Below are 12,944 nucleotides of genomic sequence, written 5' to 3' on the forward strand. Positions count from 1 at the left end.
TGCAGTATGTTTTCGGTGTCAGTTGATGCAATGGTCTTGATTCTAAGTGCAAAAATACATGTTTTCTTAAGTACAGGCCTTCTGCTGTACTTAATTAGCAGATGTAATCACAAGCACTTTCAAAAAGCAAGCAATGTAGTAATTATTTTTTGCTCTCCTTCACTTCATTCTTTCCCCTGTTCTTCCGTTGCTACATCCTGGCTCTAGTGGAAATTAAAGATGGGAGGAAAGCAAAAAAGGTGTCTTACAGATATCTAGATCAAAGATTAACCATGAAAAGTTAGAAGACTACCTCAGAAGTTTGAATCATACTTAGACATGATGGATTCAGCTTCCTTGAAATCTAATAGGCTGATGTCTCGATTCTCCTGGCGAACACATACACTCACTCCTCACTTCACTCTTTCCTCCAGGTCCATGTGTTTGCCACCTGAGTAGGTCCTGCTCTGCACCATGGGAACCTGCCTTCCCATTTGCTGGCATAGCAATGCCAGTGAACAAGCCTTAAGCATACCTGTCTCCTTTCCAGTCCAACTGGAGACAAGTGCATGCTCCTTTTGCCTTGTCTTTATTATTGCTTTTCTCCTTCATTTAAGCAGACCTAGATTTTCCATGAAAGATACTCTTACCCAGTCTAGCCTCAGGCACCCCACCAAGCCACTTGACTCTGAAATACAGTCCCTATGACAAAGGGACAGAACCAGCCTCTGAGGGGCACATAAAGTCTCCCTGTGGATGACAAGTGTCAGCATTAGGACTGTTTTCCTAATTGCATACACAAACTGGCTGATTTTTTGGTCCATTTTAAAAGATTAGGTCCTGAATTTCATCAGTATAATGAGTCACCGTTCTTCAAACCAGGTGCAACATATTTAATCTATAAAAAACTGTGTTGTCTCAACTACATGGCAGTTAGCATTCCATGTGGGGAAAAAAACCCAGTTCCTCCAAAGCAGTGTTGTTTGGTATATAGTCTTAAATAAACTATTATTTCTTTCTGATAAGATATTCATAATATGATAAAAAATATTTCCCTGCACTACAGAATTATTTAAGCCAAAGAGAACAAAGAGACATTGCAAGGAGCTGAAACTAAATGTCTGTGTTCTAAAATATCTAAAGGAGCCTGCTGTCTCTTTCATTAAATCATTTATTTAGTATAACCACCTAATCTTAATGCACGATGGAACATACACTTTTTTTAAATATCAGAATCAAGTAGGGGATATATCAAGGATTGTTTTTCTGAGATGGCAACCTAACAAAACACCAGCGTTAAGGGCTGAGCCTGGGCAGCAGCCAAGCACCCACACAGCTGCTCACTGATTCCACTTTCCCGCGGGACAGGAATAAAGCAGAAGGAAGATAGGAACACACAAGGAGCAAGATGACAACAGTTTAACAGGTGAGGAAAAGCAGTGCGCTCAGCATGTGTAACAGTAACTTGGGAAGACAAACACCGTGACCATGAATGTTCCCACTCCCTCCTCGCTGTGTCTCTTCCCAGTCTCTTGTCCAACCTCTGCCTGCTCACCGGGGTCGGGGGCACAGAGTGGGACAAAGAAAAAGCCTTGGCCCCACGCAAGTGCTGTGCAATGGTAACCAGTCCACTGGTGCATTACCGACACTGCCTTAGTCACAAACCCAACACACAGCATCATTGGAGCTGCTGTGAGGAAAACCAACTCCACCCCAGCCAGACCCCGTACATACAGACATGCTGCAGAACAGTACATTTACTTCTTAAAACAGCATCAAAACATCCATTGTGTTAGCTACATTAAACAGTGGGCGCTCTGAGGTCAAACAAGCGATTACTGTAACACTCAACACTCGTTCACCATGGATCCAAACTTGCTCCAATGCAAAACAGCTGGATGAGACTGTGAACAGCTCATAAATCACGCTGTCCATCAACAGTAAATCTATGACGATTGTCCGTTTTGATGCTATGGTATGTGTAAGGAATAAATAAATGTTTGTTATAATCTAAGAAGAAGAAAAAGATCCCAGATCATCGTCATCATAAAGTTGGACATTGATGTCAGTGTGCTGAAGATAAAAGGGAAATATTACAACAGTGGAAAATGAACCTGTGCCTGCCCATACAGTGTTAGGATCCCTTTGCCTACGAAGAAAAAAATTACATGGTGCCAAAGTGCAGTTCAGGATATGCTTTTTCTTTTCTCTGAAAACTTTTTGAAAGGGGCTGAGAACATTTTATTTGATTTTTGACTCACTGTTTATCTGAAGAGCCACTTTATATAAGAAGGGGGTGGGGATGGAAAAACTAATGAAAAAAATCAATGATCAGATCGACTAGAAAGATCAACTTCATAGTTTGATTACAGATGAATTTTAAATGAAATTATTTTTAAAGCTTATCTGATAATGTGGTATTGCAAGCTGGTGTACTGGAAAGGAAAATTTTTATTTCTGCACTACTTTATCAACAGAGGCTTAATTTCATGTGCTTTGGGGCTGTAATGATCAGGTCTAATTTAGTAGAAATTTGACAATGAACAAAAATCCATGATGTTCAGCAATTAAGAGGAGTGGGAAGTAAGAGTGAGGTTGGCTCAGTATTCTACTATTTTTAATTAAAATTTTGTGATCCAGAAAATAGTACAGTTGTAGTTAGGTATTATCATATCAATAGGGTTCTAATTTTCTATGCTTGTTTACTAAATGATCTGTCGAATGCAAAATAGTGGTTTGATTCATTTTCTGACTTATTTCTTGTACAAAACCTGATCTGAAGCATAATGTCTCTCTTATTATTTGAAAGAGAAGCTGGCTTTCACATGTTTGTTGTAAAAAATAAGTATCCAGATGAAAATTAACTACTAACTGCCTGGGGAGAAATGTTGTTTGTTCTATAAATTGCTAGAAAGTCACTAAGAGAACGTTCTACACAGAGTTTAAGAAAAAACAGCCTATGACACACTGTTTTTCAAAAATGGTTTGAGGACTTAATAGCCCACACAATGCAGTGAAAAAAGCCAAGATACAAAACATGGGGTTTAATTGGGTTACACCTTCAGCACTTCCTACAGCAGGAACGCAGACAGTCATGGTATAAACCCCCAGCCCTCCCAGCAAACTTTCAGTCCAGGGTTAGAACAGGACAGTATAACCCCCTTACATGTTAAAAAGATGGCATCAGGCACAGTTATTTACTGTACAAGAAAGTAAGACCCTAACAGAGAAGACATCTGTAGGTTAAGCATCTAGGTTTACTTCTAATTCTGGTTTATTTAATTCTGGTTTGTTAGGACAGCCTCTGGAAAGGACCTGTACAGTGGATGCTTGCCAAGAGAAGGTGGCTGAGGTTAGCTGGTCTCCTTTCCCAAATCCTTGGTTCAGCTCCCTTGCAGTTAACAATCCCCTACTTAGCATCAGCCAATGCAGATCCAGTCCCGGATCAAATGAGCACATGCTAAGGGGTCTGATTAGTTTTGATATCGGCCCTGAGCTTTATGAAAGGAAACTAAAAATTCCCTTGGCATATTCGCAATTTCTTACTCAACCTGTGTCAGCTGGCCAACTCACTGCCAAAACTTTTACTGAAACATTTCACACCATTTTATATCAAGTCTGGAAAAAGGTTCTATGCCTTCCCTAAAGCTCTTACCAATCAGCTTAAAAATTTCCATTTCTTTGCAACAAAGTGTTTAGGGCACCAAGCCTTGCACTTGCGCGGAAGGAGTCCTTGCACGTGTAACCCAGGTGAGCTGCCCACTGCGGCTAGGGTGGCTGGGGCAAAGCCAGGAGCCTCAAGGAGAAACGGGCAGCCTCTTGTGGCTGGACTGAAGAACATTATGCCTGATGATTCCAACTGCAGTTCTCACGAACCATTCATTCCCTTGCTCCTGGAAACTGAATTAACAGCAAAATGAGTAAAGTCACCCAGTAGACCTGGATCTGTGATTGAGGAGTGGAAGGTTCACGTATATCCTATGTGCTTCTGAATGTCAGCAATCAATTGGGTGTATCTCTTAAGTCCTTCCTGATCCTACGAGCAGTCACTAACTCAGCAACAATCTGAGTTACTCATATGGTGATCCTGGCCCCCTGTGAAGGCACTGTGTTCCCTTCAAAGTAAAATTGGCCCTATCTTATTTTAGTCTTTTATTTAACTGACTTCTAGATTACTTTTCTATAAGTGAACATGGACATTTACTGCCCAGTGGACATTTTGAGTGGACATTTTATTTACTTGCAGAACATTACTCCAGGTAGACCACCCTAGAGCTGCGCCCTCACCACTGCACAGCAGTGAAGCTGTGGGAGAGTATGGGCCATATTGTGCTAATACACCCACTTCCCAAGAGATCCAATGTTTTGTTAAAACTGGCAAAATTTTGGTATCATAAGGGTTTTTCAGAAATTATACCTATCAAAGATGTGCATAGCAATTTAGTTGTTTAGTGTATGAAATGTAAGACTTAGAAAGTACAGGAAGTAATATTTGACATACGGATGTGCAATATTTTTTTGATGTGACAGTATAATCTATGGTATTAACAAACAGTGAAAATATATTTTGGAATCATATACAAATCACACCAGATATTAAAAAATGCTGACTTTTCAGTGTGACCGAAGTGTGGTTAAACCATCCCTTGAACACTGTTACAAGTTCCAACACTTCAAGAAAGATGGTCTTCTGGATATAGTGTGTGGACTTTTTAATATTATATTTTTATTTTTATATATATATATATTATTTTTATATATTTTATATAATTTTATATTTTATATATGTATATATAATAACAATACGTTATTGTGTATCATCAGATCATCTGTTATGATTCTGTCAAGTAAAACATTAATTTAAATTACAAAGACATAGACAAACAATCCATTGCAAAGCATGAGCAGTTCCGACTTCCAGATCAATGACTGAAATGTCTTTAACAGAACATATATTAATAACTATTAAAAATAATGTTAGGTGCATGTTACTCTGCTGATTTTATGGACTGGAAGTGCAGATGCTGCAGTGAACACCACAGGGCAAATAATTTATAGTTTGTTTGAAGAAAGACACTGACTAGCAGTTCAAATTATCTAAACACACATGATAGCTGGCTTTTAAAGAACTTGTGACATTCTTATACAAGATTATCATAATCTAAATCATTCTTTATAGATTCAATTTCTAGTCAATCAGTTTCATTGGATACTACTCTAGTTCTGTAAGATCCACAATTTTTTAAAATCACCTGATGTCAGCCAAAAAGCCACACTTAACAGTCAAAGAAAACTAAAAATTAACTGACAGCTCTACCTTCTAAGTGCCACTCAAATCACATGCATTTCCTGGCTTAATTGGCTGCCATTTTTAAAGCTCTAACCAGGTAATTAAGACAGACGGAGTTTGTGTATTCTAAAATTCATTACTCAGTACCAATTAGACAAATTAGTGTCTGTGTCTCTGAATTGAACAGAATGTAAACTTTGGAACTAAAAATCCTTAGAACTAACTTCTGAAGGGTTCATCCTATCTAGAAATAAACTTCGTGGCTGATTTTTTAGGAGAACTACACAGAAGTCAATAAACTCTTAAATATCCAAATTCCTACTCTCCCTGTTCCTGTGGTCAGACAACAAAGCACACTCTACCATTCTAGCTCCACAGCTAGTTCCCTAAAATAATCAGTAAAAAAACATTTAACAATTCAACCTTGAATAAGGTTATTGGCCTCTGTTTATTTATTATTATTTTCCCAAAAGTCAATGTCTGTCATTTTCATGTGATCTTTTCTCCCCATCTTTGCTCAGCTTATGACAGAGAGGTCCCTTATTATTTCAAGCATTAAATTACTCAAGACAGAGAAATTACACTAGCTGAGGAGTTATTCCCAGAAACTCAGGCTTCAGGTATGAAGTCCATTTCACAGCCTGATTGATTATGTGTATTGAATTCAATTTAAACAAGTCTTGAACAATAAAATACTTGTATTTGAAGAGTGAATCTGTGGCTGAACCAGGTTCCTTCTTTGAAAGTCTTTGAGGTGCCTTTCCACAAAAGTCAGATTTCACAAATGCTCCTTAACAGTCAAAAGGGTATTTCACTGTATACAATGTGGCTGGATAATTTTAATATGTTTTATAAAAATATTACCGTTACTGAAAAGAAATTAGAGACCTATCACAGAAAATTTTTGCTGCCATCAGTTGTGTTATAAACATTGTTCTATGCACAGCACTCTTTCTCTTCTTATTAAAGGCATATATAACACATGGCCAGATTTACATTTGAGGCTCATTCTTACAAATGTTGGAATATTTAGTCCATTTATATCTACAAAAGTGGTCAAAACACATCATGTGCAATAAAACCTGCATGGAACCAACACAGCTCCAGGTTCTCTGTCTCTATGCACAGCCTCTGGACAATTTTAGGCGAGCTCCCGTCCATACTAGACTTCTACACACCCCAGCTGCAAATTACATGTGTGCTGCAAACATGTCTGCTAGCCCATTAATTTTTCCCCTGAAAAATATCAAGAACATCATATAGAAGGAAGTTCTGCTCCTTGCTCTTAAGGTCTCCACATCCCTTTCTACCATAAAACATCAGGCAGAATGTATTCACATCTTTTCAACTCTTTACGGGACCATCTCAGACATCAGACATTATTAAGGATTTGCCCACTAGAATATATATAGGAAGATGTCTGGTTTTCCCCTTTTGTTCCTTTGCCAGAATCAAAGGATAAGAATCTCCTGGAATATGATGTAAGTATTTTCATTTCAATTAATTGAAATATCTGCTTGAGGCAGAAGGAAGATGGAAAGAAAGAAAGAAAACAAAACTTTGTAAGCATTAAACACCAGTGCTGAAAAGTAACTACACTCCTCATTAAAACAGACACCAGAACAATCTTCCTTTGATATAAACGGTTTGTGTGTTATTAGAAGCATTTACATCTTTATAATCTGAATTACTATGAGATCCCTTATAACTGTATGTTCGTTACTTTCTGTGATCAGTTATTAAAGCAAAGCATGGCATACTGATTTATAAGTAAAGATTTCTAAATAAATAACAGGCTATATTTGTAAACAATATTTTTCTTCTTGGGAAGCAGAGTACTGTCTTAACTCTATGAATGGGGATAAAATACCAATCATGCCACTGAAATACCACTGAAAATTCTCTGAGAAATTCTCAGCACTGTCCTTATCTTTGTGGCTCTGCAGAAATGAGACATTTGACGCTAAGGGTCTTTTCACTCCTACAAGCAGACTTGGAACAATTGTTGCGATTTCTCATAATTATGACATGTTTTTATTTATAGTTCAGTTGACAGTTCAGTCTCATTTTCTTTGAGTTTACATCTATACCCTTTTACTCAGTTACTTGTGCACTTTTTCAGTAGCAGCTACTTTCATCCATGCCATCTGACAACATTTTGGGGGATGCATTCCTACATCAACACTTCACAGTATACTATGATACAGAGGATCTCAGGCAATTCCAAGGGACACTGCATATGTACCTACATCAGAAAAAAAAAGGCCAAACAGATTCTGATGCAGTGTTTTGAGGAATATGTGGAGGGACATGTCTGGCCTAGAAAAACTGACCTCACTCCACTGAATTTTGAATCTGAGGCATGTTTGAAATTTCAGTGCTTACTGGCATCTCTAGGTCTTCCTAGTTTGGTTCTGTCTTTCTTTTCTAGACTTGCTGAGAAGAATTAAAGGGAATTTTTATGCCACAACTTTGTGGACAGAACTCAGTAGACTGTTTTCTTCGTATGTCTGGGTTTGTGATACGCCTGTAATTCTGAGTACCCCTAGCTCAGAACATCAGCGTTGGCTTGCCTGGTCCCCACTGCCTTCAGCTATATTTTGCAGGACTCAACAACTGTATAAATCAGATACATGTTCTCAAGTGAAGTACTCTGGTAAGCTGTTTATAGTCAAAGTCTGTCATCACCAAAAGTTGAGTTAGAACTTGGTTCACTAGACAGGGCTACTTACAAGACATAGTGTAGTGAACTGGCTGCTCTTTTCTAAGTTAGTATGCAAGATCCAAACTCTTCAGGAATCTAGCAGAAGGGCTCCCTCTCTAGGCACTTTCAAGCACAATGATTCAGCCTTTCACGACTTCTCACAATATTTTTCAGGACAAGCAAAGACTTTTCTGAGAGTCAAATATGATCAGTGAAATATGGTCAGTTAGAAAACAAACAAACAAACCAAAAAAAAATCCAAGATAAAAAAAAAAGGGGGGCTCTTACTATCAACTGCTTATGTTCCAGAGGAAAACATAAGTACCAAATTAATTTTCTTTCTGCAAGATAATTTCTCCTCTGTCAGGTCAATAAAGCATATGTAAATGGTCAACATTAATATGGTCAGTCCATTCTGGGTTTCCATCAGGAAGATTCCTTGATATTATAGTACATTTTTTGAGGAAAGGAAGGTTTTTTTGCCCTTTACAAAAAAAACCACAACAAACAAACAAACAAAAAAAACCCAACCCCACACCTCAAGATATACACACATGGCATCATAACATGATGAAACTACACATTTGAGCTACCTCATTTCAGATTTGTTATAAAACCAAAAGCAATTTCCTTTCCCAGTGAGGAAAAAAATAAAATCAACTCCCATCTCTGAACATGCTTCACAATGGACATAATGCTTTTGCTGCTATTTCATGAAAGGTAAATCTTCAGCAACTAAAGAGGAGTGATTTTTTTTTTTTTTTTAATTCAGAATATAAATATTCTTTATGACAACAAGAATTCTGAACAAAACATTCCTTATCAATACAGAGAAAGAGGTGAGTGAAGACTGGGAAGACCATTTCTGTGGGACTTGTCTTGATACAGTAAGTCATTAAATGCACAAATCAGTAATCAGTGAGATACGCCTACCAGACCAAAAATCCAGATGAATCTTCTCTTGTGGCTTTAAGTAATAGCAGGGACCAGGCCAGAATTGAGTCAGAAAAGATTATATTGCTTCTTTATGCCTGAGACCAACAATCATCTTCTTTCAATCTCTTTAAGGCCATTTTTATTGCTGCTGTCTAGCCTTCCTACAGGGTAGATATAGATTGCATACAAGGAAGAAATATTTTCCAAGGAGAGTGGGGAGACACTGGAATAGGTCACCCAGAGAAGCTGTGGATACCCTAAAGCTGGAAACATCCAAGGTCAGGTTGGATGGGGCTCTGAGCAACATGATCGAGTGGAGGATGTCCATGCTTATGGCCGTGTGGTTGGACTAGATGATCTTTAAATGTCCCTTCCAACCCAAATCATTCTGTGGTTCACTGATTCTATGACTGTATGATGTGTGAAGCAGATGAAGGTACAACACAACCTATCATATCACTGTAGCTGGGTTCAGCGATCCTGACAGGTAATTATATGCATATAAGATTTTAATTTATAGGTCAGAATTAAAACTTCTAATAATGATAAAGCTGTATTACTTGTGTTTCTAGTGTTAATGACATGTTTTGGTTGCTCCTTGATAAAGGTAAAAATCCATTATTAAGTATATTTAGTAGCAGCAGTAGCTAGACCTCTTCACAACTTATGAGTGCTAACAGAAAAAAATCTAAATGGAAATTGTTTAAAAATCCTTTAGTAAATGCTTGACAACATATATGGCAATTTAGAGAGCTGCATGAGGACTGGAGGAAAGCAGATGTCACTCCTATCTTCAAGAAGGGCAAGAAGGAGAACCCAGGGAACTACAGACCTGTCAGCCTCACCTCAGTCCCTGGGAAGGTGATGGAGCAGCTCATCCTGGAAACCATTTCCAAGCACATTAAGTAAAAGAAAATCATCAGAAGCAGTCAGCATGGCTTCACCTAGGGGAAGTCATGCTTGACCAGCTCGATAAAATCCTATGATGAAATGACTAGCCTAGTAGATGAGAGAAGAGCAGTTGGTAATTGTCTCCCTGGACTTCAGTAAGGCTTTTCACACTGTCTCCGATAAGGTCCCCATAGAAAATTTGATGAAGCACAGGCTGCCTGAGCAGACAGTGGATTAGAAACTAGCTGAATGGCCAGGCCCAGAGAGGGGCATAAAGTCTAGTTGAAACAGTTTACCCTTGGAGTCAGTACCGAGTACCGCCTTGTTCAGCATCTTTGTTAATCATTTGGGTGCTGTGCACCCCTGGCAAGTTTGCTGAGGACACAGAACTGTGAGGAGTCGCTGATGCACCAGAGGGTCATACTGTCATCCAGAGGGACCTCAACAGGCTGGAAAAATGGGCTGACAGGAACCTGTCAGCCAACAGGCACACACTGAAACACAAGGTTCCATCTGAACATCAGTGAAAACATTTTCACTGTGAGGCTGCCCAAGCACTGGCAGAGGGTGTCCAGGGAGGATGTGGAGTTATCTGCTTGAAGTGGAGAGAGGACCAGGGAGGTTGTTGACTATCTGGAGCCCTCTGGACATGGTCCTGCTCTAGGTGACCTTGCTTGAGCAAAGCAAGATGACCTCCAGCAGTCCGTTACAACATCAACCGTTTTGTGATTCAGTAAATCAGAATCTTTAAAATACAGGAAAATTATAAGCAAAAGAAAACAAGGCTTAATTTGGCTACGCACAGAAGACATAAGGAAAATAAAAAAGTAAAAGAAGGCCAAAAGCAGGTGTGTTTGCTTTTTTTAAACAAGAGATAAGAGAGGAGATGAGGAGCAGAAGGATCCATATCAAAAGACTGCTATGTACAAGTGGTGAAATTGCCCATCTTGTAGAAAAGACAAAACCATACAGTGTTAGGAAAACAAACGAGACTGCATAGTCAGATCCCAGAGTGGCAACAAAACAATTTACATTCTAATAAAAAACAGAGGAAGATGTTAAAGAGAAGCTAACAAGGCTAGACAGCTTCAAACCAACAGAGCAACCTATGTCTGGGAAGGTCTCTGAGCGCTGTTATTGCTGATTTGCAGTAACCCTTGGAACACCAAGGGAACACCAAAAGGCACCATGAAGGTAAGCATGGTGTGCGAACACTGAAGATGACCCGTGCCATCACAAGCCGCTCCAACTAACATTGCTGCTAGACAAAATAATAGAACACAATTAATAAAAATTTAAAGGAGGTAAATGTAGTTAGTGCGAATCAAGATGGGTTTATGAAAAATCGATCTTGTCAAAGTATCCTGATGTGTTTTGGGGTTTTTTTGTAAGGCCTTTTTTTTTTTCTGAGATGACAGATTTAAATAACATCAAATTGGCATATATATGCATTTATATCTGTTTCTGCACACACTGTACTAGTATGCATTTCAAATTCTAAAGGCATTTGACTACAGTGTACACTATTTTAACAAAGATACAAAATTATTATAAATGTGACACACTAAGTATCTCAAAATGTAACCATAACAAAGGAGATGACTGGTTTCTAGTGAGAACTAGTGGAAATCTGTTTTTTAACCCTTCGGTATTTAACACCTTTATTATTTGAACTGCAGAAAAATTCATACTTTTTGAAGCTGAAGATGACTTGAAGTTTGCTCCTGTCACAAGCTTGGGACATCTAGGTCAGCTACTAAAAGGAAACATTAGGCATTTTAATGTGGCCATGTGTAAAGTCATAAGCTTAGACTAAAGAACATAGTTCCTGACTGAGACATCCAGTGCTGGGAGGAAATGTGTTAAAAGCTTAGCAGGTATGTTAGTCAGAAAAGGAAGATAAAAGATACTGTGGCCCCCTGAAAAATACGACAGGGCATCTGGTGACAACGGATATGGAGAAGTCTGAGGTACTCAACAACTATTTTCCTTCAAGTTTTCACTGGCAAGTGCATTTCCCATCTCTCTCAGGCCCCTGAATCTCAAGGCAGAGACCGGGGGAATGATGTCCCACCTATTGTAGAAGAAGATCAGGTTCAAGACCATCTGAGGATCCAGCAGGTCCAGGGAGGTGATTCTACCCATCTACTCTGCTCTCCTGAGACCCCACCTGGGGCTCCCAGCACAAGACAGACATGGACCTGTAAGAGCAGGTCCAGAGGAGGGTCACAAAAACGGTCAGAGGGCTTCTCCCTTTTATAAAGAAAGGCTGAGAGAGTTGAGGTTATTTATCCTGGAGAAGGCTCTAGGGACACCTTATTGTGGCCTTTCCATACTTAGAGGGAGCTTACAAGAGAGATGGAGAAAGACTTTCTACCAGGGTGTGTTGTGATAGGACAGGGGTAACAGTTTTAAACTAAAACAGGGTAGATTTAAATTAGACAGAAGACAGAAATTCTGGCACAGATTGCCCAGAGAAGTTGGAGATGCCTCATCCCTGGAACGTTCAAGGTCACTTTGGGCAGAGCTTTGAGAACCTGACTGAGTGGAAGATGTCCCTACCATTGGCAGGGTGAGTTGCACTAGATGATCTTTAAATGTCCCTTCCAACCCAAACCATTCTGTGGTTCACTGAATCTGTGATTCTGTGATGTCTGAAGCAGATGAAGATCATAACACAACCAGTCATATCACCACAGCTGGGTTCAGTGAACCTTCTTGGCCTTATAAGATAGGAATATGTAGGTTTGGGAGCATGACTTACATCATTTCTTTGATGTAATTTTTTCCATATGTATAATACATATGCACTGTACTGACCTAAAGGCTGAAAGTCCATTTTATGCATAATTATAAACAGAGTTAGTAAACGCATTCCTTATGATGACATTCTAATAATTGTTTTTGGAAAAAAATAATCCTAACTTCATTCATAATATCTGATTATCTGACTTAACATGCCAGGACTATGGCACAGCAATTAAGCAGTGAAGGAATTTCAATTGAGTTATTACCTGTGTACTTAGCTTACACATACAGATGAATTAATCAGGAATCAGTGAAGACAATCTCCCTTAGTTCCAGGCTCAGCAAGTTACTTGATATGGTGATGAATCAATGAAAATCCAAGACAAGTCAGTGGAG

At 38.9% G+C, this 12,944-nt stretch overlaps 1 protein-coding gene across 1 annotated transcript in view; it reads right to left on the reverse strand.

Annotated features, from left to right (window-relative positions):
- Positions 1-12,944, reverse strand: part of CNTNAP2 (contactin associated protein 2) — a 1,162,992-nt gene that overhangs the window by 1,141,745 nt on the left and 8,303 nt on the right. The window lies entirely within an intron of this gene.

This window comes from Falco peregrinus, chromosome 5, assembly GCF_023634155.1.
Source record: "Falco peregrinus isolate bFalPer1 chromosome 5, bFalPer1.pri, whole genome shotgun sequence".
NCBI lineage: Eukaryota > Metazoa > Chordata > Aves > Falconiformes > Falconidae > Falco > Falco peregrinus.